The sequence below is a fragment of the Chlorocebus sabaeus genome, chromosome 1 (assembly GCF_047675955.1).
Source record: "Chlorocebus sabaeus isolate Y175 chromosome 1, mChlSab1.0.hap1, whole genome shotgun sequence".
In the NCBI taxonomy this organism is placed as follows: domain Eukaryota; kingdom Metazoa; phylum Chordata; class Mammalia; order Primates; family Cercopithecidae; genus Chlorocebus; species Chlorocebus sabaeus.
The window spans coordinates 30,837,262-30,855,183 of NC_132904.1; the positions used below are offsets into that span (position 1 = coordinate 30,837,262).

Sequence of the window (17,922 nt, forward strand, 5' to 3'; positions counted from 1 at the left end):
AGGGTGATAACTGTTCCTGCTTGGGGCAAACGCTTTTATGTTGAGCAAGGGGTGAATGCTAAATGTTTTTCTGACCCGTTACTCCCACAGGTAATTGCTGAGGGACGTGGTGATGGCGGCAGTGAATCACTAGTTCCTAGGACTGACCAGGTAGCTGGGTTTCAGGGGTGATGACGTGCAACAGGCCCAACAGCCATCACAGAGAATGGGCATCCATGAGATTCTAAGAACCTCAGGACAAAAAGAGACTTCCTGGAAGTCCAAGTCCTTTATATCTGACTATAAGAGATATGACCTATGTTATACTCCAAACTAGTGAAATGGAATATTTCCATCCTTTTAAGACTTATGCTTTTTTATTATTAATTTTTTTTTCTTTTGAGACAAAATCTTGCTCTTGTCGCCTAGGCTGGAGTACAATGGTATGATCTTGGCTTACTGAAACATCTGCCTCCCAGGTTCAAGTGATTCTCCTGCCTCAGCTTCCTGAGTAGCTGGGATTACAGGCACCTGCCACCATGCCTGGCTAATTTTTGTAGGTTTAGTAGAGACAAGGTTTCACCGTGTTGCCCAGGCTGGTCTCGAACTCCTGACCTCAGGCGATCTGCCTTCCTCAGCCTCCCAAAGTGCTGGGATTACAGGCATGAGCCACCACACCTGGCCTAAAATTGTTTTATTTCAATAAAGCACCAATAGAATTCCATTTGCAATGGTATAGTGTGTATATCTTTGTAATTAACAACACCAAGTAGATAGATAGGCTTGCTTCACATTTTAAAACATTATTTATTTTGAAATTATTAAACAGTCACAGGAAGTTGCAAAAATAGTACAGAGAGATCCCTTGTATTCTTTATTGTTTGTTTGTTTCCCATGTACCCTTTACTCAGTTTATCCCTTGGTAACATCTTACATGACTATATTGGTATTTTTCAAATTCTCTATAATATTTTATAATAGAAAAAGAAAGTCTTTTTCCAGTTATTGAAGGTTTTTTTTTTTAACCTTTTGTTCTGAATTAGGTCTCTATCCTTGTTATACATATTTCATCTAATCTAACTCTCTATGCATATCACCAGGGGTGATATTTGAAATACTTAAAGATATTGAAAAATTAGTTCTGCTTTGAGTATGTCCAGTCGGAATACAGCCTGGTCCCAAGAACTAAAACGGAGCCCTGTGCATTCATGCTTCAGCTCTTTCGTCTCTAGATCATGAAGATATCTGGGAAAGGGAGGTAGGGAAGGTGGCTCTTGATCAATAGTATGGACATATTTCAGTATCTGGACCATCATGCAGCTGTGCTGGACAGCACCAGCTCCTGTCAGCCCATATTTTCCTGTAATGCATTCATCACATTGCTTTGTATTCATTGGATAATCCTTATTTGCCTCCTAAACATATTATCAGCTCTTTGAAAGCAAAGGCATATGCTTAATTTACCTCTAGAGCTCAGCATTGTGCCTTACTGAATATGTGACAAATTATTATTATTATTATTATCATTTTGAGACGGAGTCTCTCTCTGCCGCCCAGGCTGGAGTTCAGTGGCACGATCTTGGCTCACTGCAACCTCAGTCTCCTGGGTTCAAGTGATTCTCCTGCCTGAGCCTCCTGAGTAGCTGGGATTACAGGCACGTGCCACCACACCCGGCTAATTTTTGTATTTTTAGTAGAGACGGGGGTTTTACCATGTTGGCCAGGCTGGTCTTGAACTCCTGACCTCGTGATCCGCCTGCCTTGGCCTCCCAAAGTGCTGGGATTACAGGCGTGAGCCAGGGCGCCCAGTCTTGACAAATTATTAGTACATAAATGAAATGTAAGTTCTAGTCCTAAGCATGTCCTTAAACTAGCTGCGTGACCCTAGGCAGGTAACTCACTCTGCTCTCAGGATCCTCTTCTGTCAAACAAGATCTTTAAAATTTTTGGTCCCTTTGAGCTCCGAAGCTTCATAAGGAGTTTGCAAGAGTTTCAAGAATTGCAATACTAATGGAAAAACTAGTGGTAAAATAAGAAAATTATATCTTGGCAAATATCTGACTATTATATGCAAAATACATAATTTTTAAAAGTCTGGTGGGAAAGAAAAATGACTAAACAATCTTGCTTATGAAGAAATCAGTCTCGTGAAGACCATCTTCTATAATACTGTGATACAGGAGATAATGAAATAAGTGCTATAGGTGCTATAATATTATAATAAGGGCTATGATAGGTACACAAATAAGGCATTTCAGAAGTGCATAGAAAGGAGCAATGCACTTTAATTGCCATCTAATTGTGACATTTGTAACCAATTTCTTCCTCAAATTCCATGATTTAACTAATAAAGATTGATAATACGGTATTGATAATATGGTATTGATAATTTAAGGCCATCGTTATTCCTGGTACTTTTTTTTTTTTTTTTTTTTTTGAGACGGAGTCTCGCTGTCGCCCACGCCGGAGTGCAGTGGCGGGATCTCAGCTCACTGCAAGCTCCGCCTCCCGGGCTCACGCCATTGTCCTGCCTCAGCCGCCGGAGTAGCTGGGACTATAGGCGCCCGCCACCACGCCCGGAGAATTTTTTTGTATTTTTAGTGGAGACGAGGTTTCACCGTGTTAACCAGGATGGTCTCAATCTCCTGACCTCGTGATCCGCCCGCCTCGGCCTCCCAAAGTGCTGGGATTACAGGCCTGAGCCACCCCGCCCGGCCGGTAAGTTATCTTTAAATATTATTGCAGTAGCTATCATCCTTTGAGCTGCTATTATCAACTGTTTCATAATATTTATGTGCATTGGGTTAAGAAATTTAAACATATCTCAGTAAATTTTCACCACAATCCCACGAAGTAGGTATATTAATTTTACAGGTGAGGAAATAAATCAAGTAATTTACCTGAGGTCATACAGTTAGTAAGTGATCATGCCCAGATTCAAATGAGGTTTGTCAACTTCAAAGCTCTTTCTTTTTATTCTTTGTACATACAGAAAGAAAGTCTAAAGCATTTGCTCTTAACTGCCAATTAAAAATAATGCACATCACACCACTTTTAGTGACAAATATAAGATCATATAACTTTCACCATTATCAATAACAGAAACGTAAGTGGGATGTCCTGGTGCAAATTTTCCAGGATCATGAACCATTTGTCAGATTTTTACCCAGTATGCGATTTTATTATTTATTTTATTTTTCTCCACCTGGCACTGAATTTGCACAGATTTTATTAAATACAGCACTTCAAAAATGTGAATTTAGTTTGGGCATAATTTTCCCAAGAAATGCCAGTCAAAAATATTTTTTTTACCAGTTCTTGTGTGCCAGTTGCAGATTTAATGCCTCACAGCTCCAAATTCAACCTTTTTGCCTGTTCTGTGAAAATAGGCCTGGGCCTTTAAGTATTTGTCCTTTGCCAGTTGACACTGCAGTTTGTCAGTAGAGGGAGCTGGAGAGACATTGCAGGAAAAAAGGATTTTATTTCTTGGTTCCTGCAGCATGCTTGAGTTCCTGTGTAGCTTCCTCCAATACCAGGCCCCTTAGGCAGCACACGTCACTTCCCTGGTGGCCAGCTCCTATTGCATGAGGTGCTTCTCTAGGGTCCTGCCCTTGAAGTGCATGGCAGCTCAGCAGCCAGGTTCCCCTGGTATCCTCCTCAGTGGTTCTATAGTGGCATGCACTCCAGGGAGCAGATTTCCAGCATGCTTTACTAATATAGCACCATGATGGACTTCTAAGTCATCTAATGAGCCATGGCCAAGCCCTCTCCAATAAGATCTGGATCTCAACTTTGGGGGCTATGGGGAATGGCTATTAGATGTACTGTTATATGTTAGACCTGTGTGTGTGTGTGTGTGTGTGTGTGTGTATGCATGTATATATCTCTGTGATTTCCTATATTCTTTAGATTTCTCTTTTTACTAATGAATCCCTAGTTACTCCAATCTCCTGTATATAGTTCATCATTATTTCTTTTTTTTTCTTTTTGAAATGGAGTTTTGCTCTTTTTGCCTATGCTGGAGTACAATGGTGTTATCTTGGCTCACTGCAACCTCTGCCTCCCAGGTTCAAATGATTCTCCTGCCTCAGCCTCCTGAGTAGCTGGGATTACAGGCATGCACTACACCTGGCTAATTTTGTATTTTTAGTAGAGACAGGGTCTCACCATTTTGGCCAGACTGGTCTTGAACTCCTGACCTCTCAGGTGATCTGCCCACTTTGGCCTCCCAAAGTGCTGGGATTACAGGCGTAAGCCGCCGCACCTGGCCTTTTTTTTTTTGAGGCAGAGTCTCATTCTGTCTCCCCAGCTGGAATGCAGTGGCACAATCCCAGCTCACTACAACCTCTGCCTCCTGGGTTCAAGCAATTCTCCTGCCTCAGCCTCCTCAGTCCCAGAGTAGCTGGGACTATAGATGTGTGCCACCATGCCCAGCTAATATATATATATATTTTTAGTATTTTTATTAGAGACAGGGTTTTGCCTTTGGCCAGGCTGGTCTTGAACCCCTGATCTCAGGTGATCCACCCGCCTCGGCCTCCCAAAGTGCTGGGATTATAGGTGTAAGTCACCACACCTGGCCATATTTCTATTAAGCTTTCCCTGCTGTAATTCCTATTTGGTTTCCCTCTCCTGATTACACCCAGGCTGATATACCTTGGTAAAAATCACAACTTATACCCTACTCTCTTCTCAGTCAACTCAAAAAAGATAAACAAATGCAATGCATTTTAATTTCTTTTTGACATCTGAATTGTCCTGGAGTTTTACCTCCTCCATTTTGCCCCCCCCCCACGAAATCCTTCTTGATATGCCCTATATTTCAGCTTCAGAGACTATGATGCTATTCTATAAACAGACTGTGTTCTTGCCCATTCTCATAGACCCCAGTTCTTCTGCCCATAATCTGTCCTTCCTGTAATGTTCTTTTTTATTTTATTTTTTATTTTCTTTATTTTTGAGATGGAGTTTTGTTCTCGTTGCCCAGGCTGGAGTGCAATGGTGCCATCTCTGCTCACTGCAACCTCCGCTGCCCAGGTTCAAGCGATTCTCCTGCCTCAGCCTCCTGAGTAGCTGGGATTACAGGCACATGCCACCACGCCCAGCTAATTTTGTATTTTTAGTAGAGACGGGGTTTCACCATGTTGGTCAGGCTGGTCTCAAACTCCCGACCTCAGGTGATCTGCCCACCTCAGCCTCCCAAAGTGCTGGGATTACAGGCGTGAGCCACCATGCCCGGCCCCTGTAATGTTCTTAAAGGATGCCTACTTACCTTCAAGATCCAACTCCAGTGTTATCTTTGTGAAGTTTCTTTGGCAGAGTTTTTCACAGACCTCTGTTTTAGCAGTTAGCACATGGTATTTTATTTTCTCCAAACAGGCTAAAAGCTCCCTGAAGACAAGGACTGTGTCCTGTTTATTTTTATACTCCAAACTCCTAGAACAGTGCCCAACACAAGTAGGAAATCAATAAATGTTTGTCAAATAAATGTGTCTACATATGATGCAAGAGATGGAAAATTTTCAAAGCCATTATTATTTATGATAATCGGCTATGACACAACTCAGCAACTCCTTTCTGACCATGTTATGAAAGTTATGGCAACTCAGGTTGGGCGCGGTGGCTCACGCCTGTAATCCCAGCACTTTGGGAGGCCAAGGCAGGCGGATCATGAGGTCAGGAATTCGAGACCAGCCTGACCAACGTGATGAAACCGCGTCTCTACTAAAAATACAAAAATTAGCTGGGCGTGGTGACATGCACCTGTAATCCCAGCTACTCAGGAGGCTGAGGCAGGGGAATCACTTGAACCAGGGAGGCGGAGGTTGCAGTGAGCCGAGATCGCGCTACTGCACTCCAGCCTGGGCAAGAGATGAGACTCTGTCTCAAAACAAAACAAATAAACAAAAAAGTTATGGCAACTCAGAGAATCAATTCTGCTCTTGCAATTATTAGGACCTCCAGAGTCTGACTTACTCTGATCAGCTTAAAACTAGAATAGTCTCAAGTTTCTGTCCCTGGACCAACAAGGCAAGATGCTATTCCCAGCCTCAAGGTCTTATCTCAGTTCCTTACCTAGGGATACTATATTGAGAACCAGGTGTCTTTAGTTAGCCAGCCTAGGGAGATCTTGGTGAGTTAACTACTGTCTTTTTTTTTTTTTTTTGAGACAGGGCCTCACTTTGTCGTCCAGGTTGGAGTGTAGTGGCATGAACATGGCTCACTGCAGCCTCAAACTCCCAGGCTCAAGTGATCCTCCTGCCTCAGCCCGCCAAGTAGCTGGGACTACAGGCACGAGCCACCACACCCGGCTAATTTTTCTATGATTTGTAGAGATGGGGTTTTGCCATATTTCCCAGGCTGGTTTTGAACTCCTGACCTCAGGTGATCCACCCACCTCAGCCTCCCAAAGTGTTGGCATTACAGGCGTGAGCCACCGTGTCCAGCCTTAACTATCTTTTTAAACCTCACCTTTCTCACCTATACCTAACTCATGGAGGATGATTACGTGAGACAATGCAAATAAAGCTTGCGTGGTGCCTGACACCAAATGATCATTCAAATATGAGGTGCTAATAACATTCCCTTGTGCCCAGGGTTGCCAGAATTCCAACAGATCCTCCTTGCTCTTTTTCCTGGTTTGGAGATGGATTCCAGCCTGGACATTCTGAGAGTACATTCCTGGCAGCTTTGGAGATCTGAACAGCAGTCTTACCAATTCTCTGCTACATAATGCCCAGTTTATGATTTGGGCATCTCCAGTTCATCTCCTTGGAGCCCCTCTCATGCCACATCTCAGATTCACCTCTGTAAACCCACAGGTTTTGTAGGTCATTCAGGATCCCTCAAGTCTCTCTCTGTCTCCTTTACCAGCTCTTGGCCTGCCCCACCCTGTCTTCTCTCCGCACAGCTGATCACACTCCAGCATATACAATGACAATCCAAAAGGAACAAAAGCAGAAGAAATTTCAGATCTTTTCCTCCCCAAAGCAGAACTTGTTTGGAAATTTCTAATCAGAAATAAATGATCCTGGGTTTTCAATATAATTGACGCGGAAGTAAGTGTGCTGCTAACCAGTATTTGTTTTTCTATTTTCGTTGCCTGGAGAGGAGGAAACATTGGCCAGAGCTTTTCTATGCCTCGGAGACTTTGGACCAGCCTCTCTGGCTTCCTCCACTGATAACTGACTTTCAACATGGAGTTGAAAGAGTTTAAGTCCTAGCCCTGTCTCTTATCAGCTGTGTGAGCACGGGCAAGTTTCTTAACTCCTCTAATTCTTAATGTTTCCATCTATAAAATAAGATGGTCATAAGAGTGGTGGCTACTGGAAGAAAATTAGGCCAGGCGTGGTGGCTCACACCTGTAATCCCAGAACTTTGGGAGGCAGAGGCAGGTGGATCACCTGAGGTTGGCAGTTTGAGACCAGCCTGACCAACATGGAGAAACCCCATCTCTATTAAAAATACACAAAAATTAGCCAGTGTGGTGGTGCATGCCTGTAATCCCAGCTACTCGGGAGGCTGAGGCAGGAGAATCGCTTGAACCTGGGAGGTGGAGGTTGCCATGAGGCGAGATCGCACCATTGCACTCCAGCCTGGACAACAAGAGCAAAACTCCGTCTCATAAATAAATAGATAAATAGATAGATAGATAGATAGATAGATCGATAGATAGATAGAAAATAAAATTAGATGATACGCAGAAATTAGTAAAGTACCTGGTACAGAATAAGCACCCAATTGAGAGATCTCTCTCTCTTTTTTAAATTGAGCCCAAATGGTCCAGAAATAATAAAAAAAAAAAAGGAAGACACTGCCATCACGGTGGGATGCTTATATAGACCTGCAGGAAAATGTCTTTCTGGAGGCCTGTGGCAAAGGTGGGTTTTGAATAATCATGTGACCTTTTTAGATATCTTATGAATACTCAGAAGCTCCAGACTCATAAACTCAGGCATCTTTTTTTTCTTTACTGCCAGACATTACTGAGTGTTTCCAAATTGTGGTGAAATTTACCACTTTAACTATTTTTATCTTGGGCCATATTTAGCACTGTCCACAACTCTTGTAAAATGATCATGGATTAGTTAGGACTCCTTATATTTCAAGATATAGAAAATTCATTTTTAAAAAGAGGGGAATAATGGGTTTATTTAACTGAAAGTGACTTTACATATAATTTGGTCCAACAGCTCAAGTGATTTCAACTAAGGACTTGTTTCACTCCTTATTTTTTCTCTGCTCTCTGCTCAACTGGTTTTATTCTCCACAAAGTGGATTCCTGGCAGCCCCAGGCACCCCACTCTTGGTAATAAAATGGCTACCAACCAGGTCGTACCTCTAGTCCTTATGGCCACTCTTTAGGGAACAGAATGAGTGTCTTGTGGAACTCTCAGCCCCTCAGAGGTCCCAATATCTCCTTCCATTGAGTTGTCTTAGATTGCATTGTTTGCTTATTTTGGAAAGACCATGGTGACCAAGGGGGCTAGTGTATAGTGACTGGCTTAAGCCAGTTACAGCCCATCCTAGGATTACAGCAGGAGCCAGTTGCACCTAAACCACATGGTTGACCATGGGGGTAGGGTGCTTCCCTTGAAACGAAACTGGGGCTATTACCAGGAGAGGAAATGCCCACCAAAAACACTTTATCCTCGTCCCCAGCCCAGGAGCTCCCATCCACCATCCCAAATAGCATAATTTCGTATGTTTTCTCCTCCTCAGCCATATTCTAGCACACTTTTTTCCCTCGCTGGTGTTCTGATCTCCTTCTCCACTGCTATTCATATAATGAAAAGATGAGACAAGGATGGTCACTGATCCTCAGAGTTTAAGTTTTCAAAGTACTCCAGAATGAAGGGCCTCTTTAATGAATTTGAATACAGCTGGAATTGTCAATGCTTCCCCACAAAAGTTGAGTCACCATGTGCATGAAACTCAACTTTGAAAACTCACTGCCTGAGGCTGGGCATGGTGGGTCACACCTGTAATCCCAGCACTTTGGGAAGCCAAGGCAGGCGGATCACTTGAGGGCAGGAGTTTGAGTTCAGCCTGGCCAACATGGCAAAACCCTATCTCTACTAAAAATACAAAAATTAGCTGGGCATGGTGGTACATGTCTATAATCCCAGTTACTTGGGAGTCTGAGGCACGAGAATCTCTTGAACCCTGGAAGGTTGAGGTGAGCCAAGATCCACCACTGTACTCCTGCCTGGGTGATAGAGTGAGACTTGGTCTCCAAAAAAACAAAAACAAAAAACAAAAAACCTCATTGCCTGTCTGCCTGTAAAACAAGAAAAGTCAACTTTAGAATTTAAAGTCAACTTCAGATGTTAGACAAGCAAAGCCTGATGACATATGGCCTTAACCCTGTTGCACACCAGTTTAGTATCCTAAAACACCAAAATGTTTTAGAGAAAACATTTTGAATTTTTAGTTAAGAATGTATATATACTATTACATAAATTAAGCTCATCCTCTGCTAATTATTTCAAATCCACAGATTTCTCCAGAACAAGGGACTTCTGTTTTTAACTTCTCTGACACACTTTTCTCATGCTGTTTATTTGAGTTGTGGTGCTTGCTTCTTAAAACCAGATAACTAAAATATATAACAATTAGGCATTTGCAAGAAAAGAATACGTCTATATTGATTTCTAGAATTATCACATTTAAAATGGAAACAAATGGACATAATCAGTATTGATAACATCATTGCAAAAAGTTATTTACTTAGTCTTTTAAAAAGTTGAGCGCTCAGCCAGGCGTGGTGGCTCACGCCTGTAATCGTAGCACTTTGGGAGGCCGAGGCAGGCGGATCATGAGGTCAGGAGATGGAGACCGTCCTGGCTAACAAGGTGAAACCCCGTCTCTACTAAAAAAAAAACAACAAAAAATTAGCCGGGTGTGGTGGTGGGCACCTGTAGTCTCAGCTACTTGGGAGGCTGAGGCAGGAGAATGGTGTGAATCTGGGAAGCAGAGCTTGCAGTGAGCCAAGTTCATGCCACTGCACTCCAGCCTGGGTGGCAGAGTGAGACTCCGTCTCAAAAAAAAAAAAAAAGAGTTCAGTGCTCATGGCCAGGCGCAGTGGCTCATGCCTGTAATTCCAGCACTTTGGGAGGCCAAGGTGGGCAAATCACCTGAGGTCAGGAGTTCGAGACCAGCCTGGCCAACGTGGCAAAATCTCGTCTCTACTAAAAAAGCAAAAATTAGCTGGGCGTGGTGGTAGGTGCCTGTAATCCCAGCCACTCGGGAGGCTGAAGCAAGAGAATTGCTTGAACCCAGGAGGTTGCAGTGAGCCGAGATCACGCCATTGCACTCCAGCCTGGGCAACAAGGGTGAAACTCCGTCTCAAAAAAAAGAAGTTGAGTGCTCATTTCTGCTGCTTTTTCTGTTAACCACACTTGAGGTGGAAGATCTGCCATTTATACTGTGTGGCTATAACTGAGACATAATTACATAATTGCCCACTGGTGACGGCATACTTTAGTTATAGGCAAAGCATCCAAAGGAAACTAAAAACATCTCAAGTACTAGTTGCACAAAACCTAAACAAATGACAGTATTACTACTTAAATTGCTGAAGTTTAAGTACCTCAAATCATGTACGAATCAGAAATACATGGCATCTTACGCTTTAACGTTTTGTTACTTTGTGGGATGTTTTAAATCTAGCCTATCTGATTTCTGTCTTTCAATAATTAAAGGGTAAGGCCTTATTAAAAGACACATAATTGTATGTGTATACAGACAGATACACGCACATGATACATATACATACATATGTCATATATTTATACATTCTTTTATTGTTTTTTTTTCCCTCTCATATATAACAACTAGAAGTTAACATTGTTTGAAATTTTTTTCTTTTCTCTTTTTTTTTCTTTTTTTTGAGACAGGGTCTCTCTGTCCAGGCTGGAGTACAGCAGCGTGATCACAGCTCACTGCAGCCCCCAACTCCTGGGCTCAAGTGAACCTCCTGCCTCAGCCTCCCGTGTAGTCAAGACCTCAGGTGAGTGCCACCATGCTTGACTAATTTTTTAAAAATGTTTTTTGTAGAGATGAGGTCTTCCTATGTTACCCAGGCTGGTCTTGAACTCCCAGCCTCAAGCGATCCTCTCGCCTCAGCCTCCCAAAGCACTGGGATTACAGGTCTGAGCCATTGTACCCAACTAAGATGTTTATTTTGGCTAAAGCTGACAAATGAAGAAATGCATAAAGTTTCTTTTACTTTTAAAAATTTGATTCTTAAAAAATAGACTTATTGACATATAAGGGATGTATAGTAGGCTGCACATATTTAAAATGGTCCATTTGTAAGTTTTGACATATGTATGCACCCATGAAACCATCACCAACAATTAAGACAGTGAATAGATGCATTGCCCTCAAAAGTTTCCTCATGCCCCTTTTGTAAGTGCCCCCATGGCCCCCACCCTCTTCACAAGCATCCGTGATCTGCCTGCCACTATAGACAGAAAGTTTTGTATATAAATGGAATCATACAGTGTGTACTTTTTTATGTCTGGCTTCATTCACTCAGCATAATTATTTTGAGATTTATCCATGTTGTTGCATATATTAGTAGTTTTATTACTGAGTAATAAGGGATATAGAGTTTTAATAGCTGATCTTAAAATTCATAAAAGTTTGTTAATTCTATTAATCTTTTTTTTTTTTGAGACGGAGTCTCACTCTGTTGCTCAGGCTGGAGTGCAGTGGCGCAATCTTGGCTCACTGCAACCTCCCCATCCCAGGTTCAAGAGATTTTCCTGCCTCAGCCTCCTGAGTATCTGGGATTACAGGTGAGCCACCATGCCCAGCTAATCTTTGTATTTTTAGTAGAGACAGGGTTTTCACCATGTTGGCCAGGCTGGTCTTGAACTCCTGACCTCGTGATTTGCCCACCTCAGCCTCCCAAAGTGCTGGGATTACAGGCATGAGCCACTGTGCCTGGCTCTATTTAATCTTTTACTTGAACATGATAATAGAGGGGATTTTTGTCAGAAGTGGTAGGTCTGAAATTCACTAGACACGAGGCCTTATAATTCTGCTGCTCCTCTGGGGGTTACCAGGTTTCCCCATGACCTGAAGTCTCTAGCACAAGATTGTCCAACTTGAAGCCCATGGGCAGCACGTGTCCCAGGACAACTTTGAATGAGGCCCAACACATATTCGTAAACTTTCTTAAAACATTATGAGATTTTTTTGGTATTTTTTTTTTTTTTATAGCTCATCAGCTATCATTAGTGTTAGTGTATTTTATGTGAGGCCCAAGACAATGCTTCTTCTTCCAGTGTGGCCCAGCGAAGCTAAAAGATTGGACACCTCTGCTCTAGCAGTTCAATTAGGTTATATTCATATTACAAATTGCATGTGTTAGGAGACAGTTTGGCATTGATTTGAAGTGTGGAAACATAGGATTTCTTTTCTCTTTTTTGTGAGACGGAGTCTCACTCTGTTGCCCAGGCTGGAGTGCAGTGGTGTCATCTTGGCTCACTGTGACCTCTGCCTCCCAGGTTCAAGTGATTCTCCTGCCTCAGCCTCCTGAGTAGCTGGGATTATAGGCACGCACCACCATGCCTTGCTAATTTTTTTGTATTTTTAGTAGAGATGGGGTTTCATCAGGTTGGCCAGGCTGGTCTCGAACTCCTGACCTCAGGTGATCCACCTGCCTTGACCTCCCAAAGTGCTGGGATGACGGGTGTGAGCCACCACACCTGGCTGGGCAGAAGCATTCTTGAAGTTTAGGTTTCTGAGCTGCTCTCAAGCATCAAAGGGCTGCAATCAGCTTGCTATGGTGGAGGAAGGTCATCTACCTCATCACAGAAGCTGGTGGGACACTGGTGGGGTTGAACTGCTGGTAACCCCACCTCTACTCTACTAAAAATACAAAAATTAGCCGGTGTGGTGGCACGTGCCTGTAATGCCAGCTACTATGGAGGCCGAGGCAGAATTGCTTGACCCCAGGTGGTGGAGTTTGCAGTGAGCCGAGATCATGCCATTGCACCCAGCCTGGTTGATGGAGTGAGACTTTGTCTCAAAAACAACAACAACAACAACAACAAAAAAGGCCAGGTGCGGTGGCTCATGCCTGTAATCCCAGCACTTTGGGAGGCTGAGGTGGCTGGATCACAAAGTGAGGAGTTTCAGACCAGCCTGACCAACATGGTGAAACTCTGTCTCCACTAAAAATACAAAAATTAGCTGGGTGTGGTGGCGCACACCTGTAATCCCAGCTACTCAGGAGGCCGAGGCAGGAGAATCTATTGAACCTGGGAGGCGGAGGTTGCAGTGAGCCAAGATTGTGCCACTGCACTCCAGCCTGGGTGACAGAGCGAGACTCCGTCTCAAAAAAAAAAAAAAAAAAAGAAAAAAGAATGTCTTTGCCCAGCCCAGCTGAGCTACCAAATTTAATGGATGTTCCTGCTCTGCTAATTACCTGTGAGCAGCCTTCAAGGTGTCTCTTTCCTAAACAGAAACCCAAATGGACAATAGAGCAAAAGATTCTTGCCGACACCTAGAAAGGAAACACTGGGACCCATATTTAAACATTTGGGTTATCCCCTTCTCTTTATCCTTCCTCCCACAATACCTCTGAGGCCAGGAAGGGGTAGCACTGTCCTCCTTCTTCTTCCTATATGGAACTCTACAGTTCACTAGTCTGAACCTTGATAAATAAAGATAGAGGTAAAGAAAGATCTGCAGTCCTGTCTTGCTAGAGTAGTGCCTGAAAATCCTATTTTTGAGTGTCAGAAGCTGGATTTCCTCTTTGCATTCCTCTGTAACACTTTTAATCTCCCCAGGAAAAAGGATGCTTCAGGAAGACAAGGGTGGAAGTCATGTGTTCTGACAAGCTAAATATAAAAGCACATGAGTAATTTTCAAACAACCAGTATTACCTCCATTTCACTTGTCATCAGCATTTCCTAATTAATACCCACTTACTCAGACTTGCAATAAAATTACAGCTGCCCCAAAGCCAGGCACCTCCATAATTGATCCTCTCTCCACTACAATGGTGATAATAGCTAACATTTATGAACATTTACAATGTACTATGCAGGTTATCTCATTTAATTCTCATAATGACCCTGTGTTGTAAATACTACTATTACACCCATTGTATTGATGAGGGAACAGCCTTTGCGAGGTGACCTGCTCAAGGTTACATACATAGTGAGTGATAGAGGAGGAATCTGATGTTTCGTTTTTAGCTTCCAGCTGCTTCCTTCCTAGTTTTTACCTACTAGTGTCCACTGCTTCCCATTTGATCACCATATACACAATGGTTAGATCTTTAGACTGAACCTACCAATTTAACCCAAATGGAGTATAAGCAGTTTTTCCAAGACCTTTTCTACCAATTGAACTTAATTGAGATGTACAATAAAATCTGAGAGGATATATTTATGGCAAAACTACAGTTGGCTAACTTAGAAGTTATTGCTTCTAGAAATCTTGGCAGTAGTGATAGCTTAATTACCTTAAGTGAAGACAGTAGCTTAAAAACAGGCCGGGTGCGTTGGCTCATGCCTATAATTGCAGCACTTTGGGAGGCCGAGGCAGGTGGATCACCTGAGGGCAAGAGTTTGAGACCAGCCTGACCAACATGGCAAAACTCCATCTCTACTAAAAATACAAAAATTAGCTGGGTGTGGTGGCGGGCACCTGTAATCCCAACTACTCGGGAGGCTGAGGCAGGAGAATCACTTAAACCTGGGAGGTGGAGGTTGCAGAGAGCTGAGATCATGCCATTGCACTCCAGCTTGAGCAACAGAGCGAGACTCCGTCTCAAAAACGAAAAACAAAAACAACAGTCAATGCTGCAATAAGAACAATGCAATGGGGCCGGGCGCGGTGGCTCAAGCCTGTAATCCCAGCACTTTGGGAGGCCGAGATGGGCGGATCATGAGGTCAGGAGATCGAGACCATCCTGGCTAACATGGTGAAACCCCGTCTCTACTAAAAAATACAAAAAACTAGCCGGGCGACCTGGCAGGCGCCTGTAGTCCCAGCTACTTGGGAGGCTGAGGCAGGAGAATGGCGTAAACCCAGGAGGCGGAGCTTGCAATGAGCTGAGATCCGGCCACTGCACTCCAGCCTGGGCGGCAGAGCGAGACTCTGTCTCAAAAAAAAAAGAACAATGCAATTTACCTTGGCTTTAAAGCCAAAGCATGTTGCAATTAAGTTATAGATTAATAAATCATTGTTCTAACCTTTATTTTCCCTTTGCCCTAATTCATCATCTGTATTTTATCCTTTTATATTTAATGATTTTTTAAAGCTTCTGCAAATACTGTTGGGAATGAGGTAGGAAGAGTTGGTAAATGAATGAATGAGTGAATTAATCACTGCATTTAAAAGGTTAAATAATAATAAATTTTGTATGCCACTTTGTAGTCTTGTACACATTTTTTACCATTAACTGTGAACTTTTCAGAGACCAATTCTGCACTTACCTTTGTGTCACCAGGATCTGACACAATTCATTCATTCGATAAATGTGTTTGGAACTTCAGAAAAAGTGGTAGTACAAAGAGCTTGTCTTCAAAGTGCTTATAATGCACTGGATAATGCCAGGTCTATTGGAAGAACTCAGTGAATATTTGCAAAATAAATATCTCTTCATCTCCACAAAAGAACCTTGCGTGAAAAATTATTTCTAGTTTTCAGAAAGATGTAGAGAAACCATATGTCCTGTTCGTGGTGGCATACTGGAAAGAGAGATGGCCAGCTATTCGAATCCAGGTATTTGAACCCCAAAGTCCTTGCTGTTTCTACCACATTAACAAAAACCACAAAAGACAGGTGGACACAGGTTTTTTCCATCTGTCTGGCATTTCTGTGGGTACCCACCGAGGTGCCAAGGGAAGATGCAGGTGAAGCACAGCTTCCCAATCAGAGGCCTGCATGCTCCTGGGCATGAAATAGCCAGAAATAGGCACATTACTCATGTCAAGCCAATAGCAATAACTGTCTGCCCCCAAACTTGGCAAGGATGTATTATTTCTTGTGACTCTGTGGGTCAACAGGGTGTTCTTCTGCCCTGTGTGGTGTTGGCTGGATTTACTCACAGCTGCATTCAGCTGGCAGCTGGGCTGAGATGGAAGGTCCAGGACTCTGGTGCTGAGGTGCCTCGATTTTCCTTCATGGGCCTCCTTCCATGTGGCATCTCATCCTGCAGGGCCTCTCTGTGGGGCCTCTCTCCAGTGACGTAGCCTGGACTTCTTTACAGCATGGCAGTTAGGTTCCTAGACAGCAAAGCAAAGGCTACTTGTCTTTCAAAGGCCTGGGTTCAGAAGTTCCAGAATGCGCATTGGTCAAAGAAACCGTCTCCGATTCAGGAGGAAAGGAAATAAAAGCCACCTCTGGATGGGAGGAGTAGCATGCTCACACAACAAAGGGAAGAACTGTTCGCAGGGAATCTACCTGGGAGCCCTCTCCAGGGCAATTGTAACACCCATTTTCCTGGGAATCACAGAGGCTAAGAATCACACACACACCCAGAACTGATAGGGCCATCTTTGCAGCCACATGGACAAAGCCTGCTTGAGGATGAAGCCATTCCAGAGGAAAGCAGAGCCAAGAGGTGGAGAAAAAAACAGTGAAACTCCTTTGGGTATATACCCAGTAATGGGATGGCTGGGTCATATGGTACATCTAGTTCTAGATCCTTGAGGAATCGCCATACTGTTTTCCATAATGGTTGAACTAGTTTACACTCCCACCAACAGTGTAAAAGTGTTCCTATTTCTCCACATCCTCTCCAGCACCTGTGGTTTCCTGATTTTTTTAATGATTGCCATTCTAACTGGTGTGAGATGGTATCTCATTGTGGTTTTGATTTGCATTTCTCTGATGGCCAGTGATGATGAGCATTTTTTCATGTGTCTGTTGGCTGTATGAATGTCTTCTTTTGAGAAATGTCTGTTCATATCCTTTGCCCACTTTTTGATGGGGTTGTTTGTTTTTTTCTTGTAAATTTGTTTGAGTTCTTTGTAGGTTCTGGATATTAGCCCTTTGTCAGATGAGTAGATTGCAAAAATTTTCTCCCATTCTGTAGGTTGCCTGTTCACTCTGATGGTAGTTTCTTTTGCTGTGCAGAAGCTCTTTAGTTTAATTAGATCCCATTTGTCAATTTTGGCTTTTGCTGCCATTGCTTTTGGTGTTATATGACCCAGCCATCCCATTACTGGGTATATACCCAAAGGATTATAAATCATGCTGCTATAAAGACACATGCACACGTATGTTTATTGCGGCACTATTCACAATAGCAAAGACTTGGAATCAACCCAAATGTGCATCAGTGACAGACTGGCTTAAGAAAATGTGGCACATGTACACCATGGAATACTATGCAGCCATAAAAAAGGATGAGTTCGTGTCCTTTGTAGGGACATGGATGCAGCTGGAAACCATCATTCTTAGCAAACTATCACAAGAACAGAAAACCAAACACCGCATATTCTCACTCATAGGGGGGAACTGAACAATGAGATCACTTGGACTCGGGAAGGGGAACATCACACACCGGGGCCTATCATGGGGTGGGGGGAGGGGGGAGGAGGGGGGAGGGATTGCATTGGGAGTTATACCTGATGTAAATGATGAGTTGATGGGTGCAGCACACCAACATGGCACAAGTATACATATGTAACAAACCTGCACGTTATGCACATGTACCCTAGAACTTAAAGTATAATAATAATTTTTAAAAAATGGTGAAACTCAGTTTTCCTCTCAGGTGGAACAGAGAGGTGGCATAGCTAGTAATTAAGAGTATAAGATTTGGAGTGATATGGCCCTTAGTTCTCATCCTGGCTAATTATTAGCCATATGACTTTGGGTAAGTTATATAATATCTCCAAGCCTCAGACCTATCATCCGTACACTATGGATGAAAATAGTACCTGCCTCCATAGGATTGTTGTGAGGATT

General features: G+C 43.0%; 1 long non-coding RNA gene across 1 annotated transcript in view; it reads left to right on the forward strand.

The window, feature by feature from the left end:
* Positions 1–2,486: 2,486 nt before the first annotated feature.
* The window catches only part of LOC140713350 (uncharacterized), a 60,388-nt gene continuing 44,952 nt past the window's right edge, over positions 2,487–17,922 (forward strand). The window contains exons 1-2 of the long non-coding RNA XR_012095388.1: positions 2,487–2,697; positions 10,878–10,990. This is a non-coding gene — a long non-coding RNA (uncharacterized lncRNA). The remainder of the gene's footprint in view (positions 2,698–10,877; positions 10,991–17,922) is intronic.